This window comes from Peromyscus eremicus, chromosome 5, assembly GCF_949786415.1.
Source record: "Peromyscus eremicus chromosome 5, PerEre_H2_v1, whole genome shotgun sequence".
NCBI lineage: Eukaryota > Metazoa > Chordata > Mammalia > Rodentia > Cricetidae > Peromyscus > Peromyscus eremicus.
Genome location: NC_081420.1, coordinates 120,673,466 through 120,683,303, shown reverse-complemented (window position 1 = coordinate 120,683,303; position 9,838 = coordinate 120,673,466). Strand labels below are relative to the sequence as shown.

The following is a 9,838-nucleotide window of genomic DNA, read 5'->3' as shown; positions in this document are numbered from 1 at the left end:
AAATCAAAGCCTGTTCCCAAGAATCTTATAAACAGATTCATTTTCCTCCAAAGACATTTATCTGCAACTGCCTAGACCAGAGACTCAAAACTTCATGGCTACTCCACAAAGCTGGGAAGTGGCAGATGAAGAAGAGTCAAGCTGAAATCTCCCTCCAAATCTCCCGTGCAAGCCCACAGTGTAAGGGGAAATCTTAGGAAGAAACTCATTTAATCTTACCATTTTCAAGACAGGAAACCCAACAGGGGAAGCCGATGACTCTTCAGCTAGTCGGCAGCTCTAGGACAGGAACCGTGGCGTTCTTCACTCCAGCTCTGAGTTTTTGCTGGTCTGGCTGCTAATTCTCAACTGAAAGAAATAAAATGATTAAGTTCAGTGAAATGATTCAGGAAAATCGTCCTTCAGTCTCCCCTTCACTCACTGCTTCCTAAATACTCCTCCAGTAAGAAAAGATATTAAAAATATCTCTAAAATTTCATCAGAATAAATAAATAGTATTCTAGAAAATACACTTATTCAAAGACACACCAAAGAATTCCAATATCAATAGCTTGTTAGTTTAGTGTATAGATGAAGACTAGAGGTTTTTAATTAAAAATTAATTTGTTAATTTATTGTGTGGATGCAGGCATGTCGCGATGTCCACAGGGCCAGAGGATAACTTCCTGGGGTTGGCCTCTCCTACAGTGTGGGCCCTGGGGATTGCACTCAGGTCATCAGGCTTGGAGGCAAGAGCCTTTACCTTGGAAATGGAGTTTGTATCTCCAAAAACCATGGCCCCTGACTTTTTGGAAGGTTCTCGTGTGATTTAAAGCACATTCTAAGCTCCTTTTGAGACCCTCCTCTCTGTATTCTTGCATCATTTGATGCTCAGATCCTCTCCTATATAAGGTTTCTGGCTATACTTTCTCATCCCATTTCCTGAACATGAGCTCCGTAGGTTCCTAACTTAAGCTGGTATTTTACAACCCCACATCTCGTACAATAGTAGCCTGAACATGGCTTTCCGCATACCACTCTTCCCCTCCAACATGAGAACTGTCATAGTTTCTTGCTGCTTCTCAAGGCAAGTCCAAGTGTTTGAGGCTCGATTTGCTGCTCTTCATGGATTGGCTTCACTTAGCAGATCGGAGATTCCACTGCTTTTCAATTTTTAAGATTCCTGAGGTGGAGCCCATCCTTCACTATCCTTCACTAAAGGTTTTCTCATTTCTCTGTCTTGGTTTTCACATTCAAGTTCAGTGGAAGACTATGCCTCCAGCTATGGCTGTAGATACCTCATAAACATTCCCAGATTGCATAGCTTTCTTGAGGTCTTTGAGATTGAAGTTGAACTAAAACCACTCCCTCACTAAGAATTCCAGCATCAGTCATACTACTGGCAGATATGGGTATCCTAGAAGCATCATCTAGACTGGAACTTGCCTATTGCACACATCCTTCTCTTTGCCTAAAATACACATCCCTTTTCTTTGCCCATAGCACACACACACTTCAGGTTGACTAGTGCACACACCTTTCTCCTTGCCTGCAGTAAACTGAAAACACTCTACCTTGCCTACAGGACACATAATTCTCCTTGCCCACAGCACACAGCCTTCTCCTTGTCTACAACACACACCCTATATTTTGCCTACATCACATACACTTCTCCTTGCTTATGATGCAACCTCATCTAATTAAACAAAGAATGCACCTTCTCCTTCTTCAAAGCACAAAACCTTTTCCTTGATAGAGTACACACCCTTCTCTTTGCCCACAGCTCATACCTTTCTCCTTGCCTACATTATACGCCCTCCTCCTTACCTACAATACAAATCCTTCTCCTTTCTTACAGCAACCCTCTTCCTTTCCTATAATCCACATCCTTCTTCTTGCCTGCAATACACACTCTTCTTCTTTCCTACAGAACTCATCCTTTTCTTGCCTACTGAACACAAGTACCTACAGCTCATTGGATTCCACAATGCCAATGCCAATCAGCAAGTGTATCTTAAATTAAATATTTGTATACATTTATATTGATAACATATCATTATTTTATTTGGCTCTCATATCTATGAGGTTGATCAAGGAATTGTTAACATATTTATATGTGGATAAAGAAATTGAAGGCAAAAAAACATTATGGAGTGAAAAGATTAGTATTTTTCCTTGCCAACTCTAATATTAAAAAGTCTACAATAACTTATTTTCATGTTTCCTAAGTGAAATATTTATTGCTCTCTAAAAGTAAGATATTTGGGACAAGGGAGCCTGGGCTCTTTCAGGTTCTCATGATGTTTATCTACTTGGCTTCAACTTAGTGGAACGCCAAGGATTTTTTCCTGCAGTGAAAATGTGAAGAGTGTCTGTGTACTTATCATCCTGCATGAGATATGCACAGAGACATGTGATTTAAGTATTCTTAACTTTGCTTTCTGCTGCATGTGTGTACACACTTGTCTACCAAAGAACAGACCATCATGGTCTATCATGTAGAATTCATCACAGGGGAAGAGGTGAAGGAGAGGAGAGGATGGGGAGAGGGAGGGTGTGGTGGTTTGACAGAAAATAACCCCCAAAGGGAGTGGCACTATTAGGAAGTGTGGCCTTGTTGGAGTAGGTGTGATCTTGTTGGAGAAAGTGTGTCACTGTGGAGGCAGGCTTTGAGGTCTCATATGTGCTCAGGCCATGCCCAGTGAGGCATTCATGGCCTGCTCGTCTTTCATTAGACCTGACCATCCAACACTGATATGCCAGGGATGAGGTTTTCCATGTTCATCTTTTAGGAGATTTATTGAAACTACAGGAGACAGGTCATCCTAGTATGTGTTGGGGTTTGCAATGTATTGAAGAATGGACTGTTGGCCGGGTGGTAGTGGCGCACACTTTTAATCCCAGTACTTGGGAGGCAGAGCCAGGTGGATCTCTGTGAGTTTGAGATCGGCCTGGTCTACAGAGAGAGTTCCAGGACAGGTACCAAAACAACACAGAGAAACCCTGTCTTGAAAAAAAACAAACAAAACAAAACAAAACAAAACAAAACAACAACAACAACAAAAGAATGGACTGTTATTTCACTTTGTCCTTGCTACAAACTGCCTGTCTCTATCACAAGGCCAACTTAAGTCAAGAGTATTTAGCAAATTCATAATAAGTAAGTTATTTTTTGAAACAGAATCTCACATAGCCCAGGCTGACCTTGAACTCCTGATCTTAGCTCAAGCCTTCCAAGTGATGGGATTACAGGCATGAGGCACCACACCTAGCACAGATTGTTTTTGGAGGAAACATTTCTTAATGAAATGATTACTCTACTGCTTAGTGTTCACTCTCCTTTTCTTTTTAAAACTTGAGTTTTCTTCATCTTCCTAACGTTAGGGAAATCAGGCATACTAAAGATGCACAGGAAAGAAATAAAAACGAGTAGATATTTAGGGCTCTGGACGCACCATTTACTCGAATCTTTAAAAAGCAATACCTTTGACATCCACTGTGTGCTAGCTGGGTCTTAGCCAGGTTGCTGTTGGATTAAACTCTCATATGCATCAGCTCCCAAAGCGTGATGGGTGTGGCAGCAATAGTCTCAAACTGAGAACTGGTAGACTCTTCAGCTTCTGGAGCTGACTACATCTCGTCTGTTTTCCAGCTCTGAGTGGCAAGTGCACAGCTGAGATGGGAAAAGACTGGGAGGCAGTTCAGCTGGTAAAGTGCTTGTTCTGTAAGCATGAGGAATCGAGTCTGATCTCCAGGACCTACGAAAAGAGAGACAGGTGTGGTGGGGAGGAGAGACAGGTGTGGTGGGGGAGAGACAGGTGTGGTGGGGGAAAGACAAGTGTGAGGAGGAGAGACAGGTGTGGTGGGGGAGAGACAGGTGTGAGGAGGAGAGACAGGTGTGGTGGGGGAGAGACAGGTGTGAGGAGGAGAGACAGGTGTGGTGGGGGAGAGACAGGTGTGAGGAGGAGAGACAGGTGTGGTGGGGGAGAGACAGGTGTGGTGGGGGAGAGACAGGTGTGGTGGGGGAGAGACAGGTGTGGTGGGGGAGAGACAGGTGTGGTGGGGGAGAGACAGGTGTGGTGGGGGAGAGACAGGTAAAAGGGGCTCCATTGGCTGGCCAGTGTGAAAGAATCAGCTAGTACTTGTCCTTGTGAGAGACCTCATCTTAAAAAACAAAGTGGACAGTTCCTGGGGAAGGATGACAGCCAAAGTTATCATCTGGCCTCCAGATGGATGTGTGTACACATTGATACACACAGGAACATGGACACCCATCCACAAACATGCACATGTGCACACTCACACACAGACATGTACATCCTCCCTCTAACTAGCTGAAGAGCCTTGTCATTAGTTCTACATCACTTGGGATCTGCAGAGCTTTGCCGGGACTGCAGGAACTACATGCCTCATATTCACTTTTAATCTGTTTGCTCCTTCCTTCTGGATCCTCAGCCTCAGCGGCAATTTTAGGCATCTTTGGGCACACCGTGGAACAGTGAGAATCTGATGTGAAGCCCTTGATGGACGAAGTGATCTCAGCTCCTCTATGTCTCTGTTCATCTCTGGTTCAAACTGTGGCAGAAGGCGATGCAGTATGGTTTTGCATTTCCCAACTGGAACTGTGGCAGCTGGTCTCAGTATTTGACCTCAGCAGGGGAACTTGACATGCGAGCATGGTTGGGAGCCATCTTTCCTCTGTTCTCTCTTTCCCTTCTTCAACTCTGTTTATTTCCTTCAGACGCTGAGCTGATCTCTCTGCCATGTTGTTGAAGATACTTGTTGGTACCATTCGTTGGGGTAAAATGGTTTGGAAAGGTTGGACTCTCCTTTTCTCTTCCTTCTTCTTCTTTGGCCCTAATGAGCTTCCGTGTACATGTGCCCCTTCCTAGTTCCTGTATAATCCAGTTTCTCCAGAGCAGCCCCAGAAGGCACTGTTTTACTTTTCCAATGTTCTTCACCATAGAAATTGGATTGTTTGTTACAAGTCCATAGACTGGGTATAATTACAAGAAGCATCTAGATCATCATTTGGATTTTGAATATTCCCTCAAGGGCCTGGGTGTTGAAGGTCTGGCCCCAGCGTGTTGCTGTAGTGAAGTGGTTGAAACTTTAAGAGGTAGACCTATGGGAAATCTTAGGTCATGTGGGGGGAATTGTGGCATTCTGCTCTTTCCCACTCTTTCGGATTTCCTTTTTGGGATCAGTGGCTTTCTCTGCCACATGCTCTCACCACGATGTGCCACCACTGACCCAAAGCAATCAGCTGTGGATTGAAAGCCTTGAAACTGGGAGCCAAAGTAAACCCCCTCTTTCTATAAGTTCATCACCTTATTTTTTTTGTGATAGTAATAAAAGCCTGACTAACATGTGTGCACTAATGATGGTGAGCTGATGGCCACACTTAAATGAGCGCACTCGGTAAGTGACCCTAAGTTTAATATCCTATAGAAATATTACACAAAGACTTAATCTCTCTCTCCTTCCCTCCCTCCTCCTCTCCCTGTCTCTGCTGAAAGCAAGCCAAGAAATTCATCGAAAGTGATTCTATGTAGTTTTAAGCTGTGACCGTTCCACCATCTAGTGTTTTTAAACCCAGCCCTGTCCCACATTCCAGAATGTCTGTGGTTGTAGTTAAGTTCATAAGGATCTAGGACATTTTGCACCAATTTGAAACCTTCAACCTATGTGCTTTTTGGAGCAGTTGTATCTCCATGAATTTATCTTCAGAGAGGGGCCCACCCAAGTAGGCAAATAGCTGTTTTAAAAAAAAAGCAGCTCTTTATGGAGAATCCTAGAACCTGCTGGCTAGCTCACCACCATTTGTGAATCTCCAACAGTTTCCTGCCTGTGTTTGAATAGCAGTGAAACGTTTCGGCTTTCTACTAGTGAGGGACTGAGTGTTCGGTTGTCTTTTCTACTCCATCTAAGTTATCTGTGTAGCAGATGTTTCCAGTTGTGTTAATGGTGTTGAGTTTTGTGTGGGGTAAGATGCAGAAAACCAGAGCATAATTTGAGATCAAGCCAAACACTGCTGCTTATTGCTTCCAATGAGCAAAATTTGAACTCATGTTTCTAAGATACAAAAGTTAACATGTTAGTATCTAGAAAATATAGTATGTAGGAGGTCATTCCCACCTGAAAACTCAACTGCTTTTTATGCATAAAACCATTACTTGATGAAAGCCCATTTTCTTCTAAAAACTGAAGAGGTCTACTGCATCTGTTCTTCAAAACTCAGAGAGCCAGCTCCTTCTGCAGTGAGATGAAGCATTTCCTAACGAGATGACATCCTGAAAACACTGTTAGCACAGAACATATGGTCAAGAGCTGGGTAACTCATGCAGTATCTCCAGAGAAGAAGAACTAGGGGCCAAGTGTTATCACATTTCTCTGGGTTTTCCTCTCTCTTGGTGGGGATAGGAACTTGTGGTTTTATCATAAAGGGATAAAATGGCAAGGAATCATGTACTGGCTTCCAGTCACAGAGCAAAGCCATCCACATCTGTTTCTAGTATTCTGTTGAAGAATCTCTCCAGTTGATAATTTGGATTGGATGCAAATTGGTTTGTTTTCCTTGGTCCTTTCTTCCAAGCTCAGATAAAACAAACCTATCCTGTGGGTCCAAAAGTTTGCATTCTGAATTCTTGGTTTACGTGGTGCAGATTCCCTCTGCTACATTGCTAACACATTATCCATCTTGAAAAGAACAAACCTGGCAGGATTTATATTATATAAACTCCCACAACTGACTGCATTGACTGCATTGTGTGTGTGCGTGTGTGTGTGTGTGTGTGTGTGTGTGTGCGTGTGTGTGTGTGCGTGTGTGAAATTAGAATTCTTATGGATTTCCAATGCAATTCTGTCTTACCATGTCATATTTGCTTCAACTGACTTGCCCTCTGTGACTTCTTGTTTAGAAGTTCTATCGTAACATTTATCTAATGAGATTAAAAGAAGGATGCAACCCAATGATTAAAGGTAATAAAGTCTCTTGAAGTGAGCTGGGTAGCTTGACTGATTTCTGTTTCTTGAAGAATCAGATGCATTGTTCTTTTTTTTAAATGTAATCCATAATTACATAATTCATGGATGAAGAGAATACCATATATAGACAAAATTTTAAGCTGAAGTTTTTAAGTTCAAGAAAAGAGAGTCCTTTTATCAGTGTTAAAAAAACATATTAAGGAGACAACTACAAAAGTAAACAAAGAAAAAGTTTTCTAAGATATAAATGTACAAACTCACAGAAACATGCCAAATGTGGTTGTTTATTCATCTTGTTGATAGATGAAAATGAGAAGTGGACCAAGGAGATAACAGGAAATAATTCTTCAAGGAATTTTTGAAAAAGAGATGTCTATGTTATAGAGGCCTAGGGCGCCTTCTTGGCTAAAGGATGCTCTAATGAATATCTAATTAATAAAAAAAGGCATGTTCTTTCCTTTCCTTTTCTTCCACTGGAATTCTGCTGCAGTTTTCCTCCTGAATAAAATGTAGAGTGATCGACTATTACAAAACTATCTCCAAATTAAATGAGACTGTGCAATGTGACTTTGCTTCTAATTACACTTTCATAAAGAAATTCTAATGGGCTAAATGACCACTCCTTTGAAGTGACAGAACTTTAAAAAATCTTTACAAAGATAAATTTTTGAAAGTCATAATAAGAGAATGAAAAATATGAAATTGTTTTAGGAAAAGAATGTTGTGTCTTTGTGTTTTCTCAAGGCATATCAGTATAAACAAGGGGTAAACAAGGGGCGGAGTTCCTGGATGGCCTAATGAGACATCAGCAAAGACAGTGAAAGAGAAGTGGTCACCAGAGCAGTAGAAATGAGCACTGGAGTCCATTGTATACACACACACACACACACACACACACACACACACACACACACACACACAAACCACACAATGACATGTGACACACATAGATCCATTGAGACACATTTGGGATCATTGGGTCTTCTCAGTGTAAAGGAAATGTTAAATGGCTGAACCGGGAACTCCAGGCTGTCTGGCCACCAGTTTGAACTTGTTCAGCGTCTTGGTGGTGTGTCAGCTTCACGTGACCTTGTCCTTGACCTTCGTCTTTCTGGTCTTGTGTAATCTATTTCTGTGGGGCAGGTCTTTCTAGTATTGCATATCTCCATAGAGTACATTATTTCCCATTAAGGAATTGATGTTCCATGTGGAAAGGAGTAAAATTACTGAAAAGAAATGTTATAAACCTGCTAAACCATTGATTCTAAAGAAGTGAGGAGCAATAAAACCAATTAAAACGTGAAGAAATGGAGTTAGAGAAATGGCTTAGTGGGTAAAGGCCACCCAAACCCAACAATGAGGAGTTTGATCCCCAGGACCCACGTGATGGCAGAGAGAGCCAACTCCTGCAAGTTGCCCTCTAACCAACCCCTATCCAAACACACACACACACACACACACACACACACACACACGGAAGCTGGGGCAGAGACACACAGAGAGAAAGAGAATAAATGTAATCAAAATTAAAATTTTACGTAAAGAAATTCTCTTTACGTGTTTTTTCCTTATCATTTTTTAAAAAAGGAAACTAGCAAAGAATGGGGAGAGCTTGTTCATGACTATTCTTTGTTTTTAATCAATAGTATAAAAATATAGTGATTTTCCATTATTCATTCAACAATGGGAGTCTATGAAAAATTAGCTATTTAAGATACTTGAAATTTCTTTTAAAATGAGTCATCTAAGCAGCAGCAGGGGATGGCTTATTTGTGTCAGCATCATTCTCTCTGAAGCTGAGGACCCAAGAGCATCCTAGAAAGTCTAAAGGCTTTGGGGTCATGACCTCCAGCTGCTTTACTTACTAGTTATATGGGTTTGTATGAACTGTTAATTCCAATATTTCTATGTGTGAAATGAAGGTAAATAGAATAGTAGGATGTTGTCATAAAAGGTCAATTTATGTAAAATGCCTAGCACTCAATATGCATACGTCTTAAAATTGTTGAGAGTATCTTTTATTGATTGATTATTTCATGGAATACATAAAAGAGAATACGTATATCAGTTGTAATCACAAGGCTGTAACGTTACATATTAAAATCTCTAACATTCTCTATGACAACAGTTTTCGAATAGGTAAAGGATATTTTTAGAGCTGTCATTCTTAATTTCAATTGTGTATATATTGCAGGGCGTGTGAATGTGAGTGAGTTTGCCCATGGGGGCCAGACACATCAGATCCCCAGGAGCTGGAGTTACAGGTGGTTGTGAGCTGATGTGAGTGGTGGGAACTGAACTCTGGTCCTCTGCAAGAGCAGTCAGAGCGTCTAACCACTGAACCATCTCTCCAGGCCAAGTAAAGATACTGTTTTCAAGCAAAAAGCTTTCTGAAGAGATATGGATAAACTTTCTCTACTGCCCTGGACTTATGAGGCAGCTGAACGCAGGGATTCCTGCATGTTTTTAATAAATGGAGCACAGAATAATGAGTTTGAACCTGACGCTTTACAGTTAGAATACCACCACCCTCCCCTCTTCTGAGTTCAACTGCTACATTTTTTTTTCAAAACAGGGTTTCTCCATGTAGTTTTGGAGCCTGTCCTGGATCTCGCTCTGTAGACCAGGCTGGCCTCGAACTCACAGAGATCAGCCTGGCTTTGCCTCCTGAGTGCTGGGATTAAAGGCATGCTCCACCACTGCCCAGTCCATTGCTACATCTTTTTATTGCTTTTTATTGTCAGGACCCAGAATAATTTTAACCATTAAAAAGTGTAAAGCATCAAATAAAATGTAGTAAAACTGCCATGAATATTATCAGAGTTTATAACCTGAGTCACTCAGAATAGAACATTTTAAAGTGTTAAAAAAA

General features: G+C 41.4%; 1 long non-coding RNA gene across 1 annotated transcript in view; it reads right to left on the bottom strand.

The window, feature by feature from the left end:
- Positions 1-227: 227 nt before the first annotated feature.
- LOC131910763 (uncharacterized) overlaps positions 228-9,838 on the bottom strand; it is a 42,431-nt gene continuing 32,820 nt past the window's right edge. Inside the window, exon 3 of the long non-coding RNA XR_009379215.1 lies at positions 228-348. This is a non-coding gene — a long non-coding RNA (uncharacterized LOC131910763). The remainder of the gene's footprint in view (positions 349-9,838) is intronic.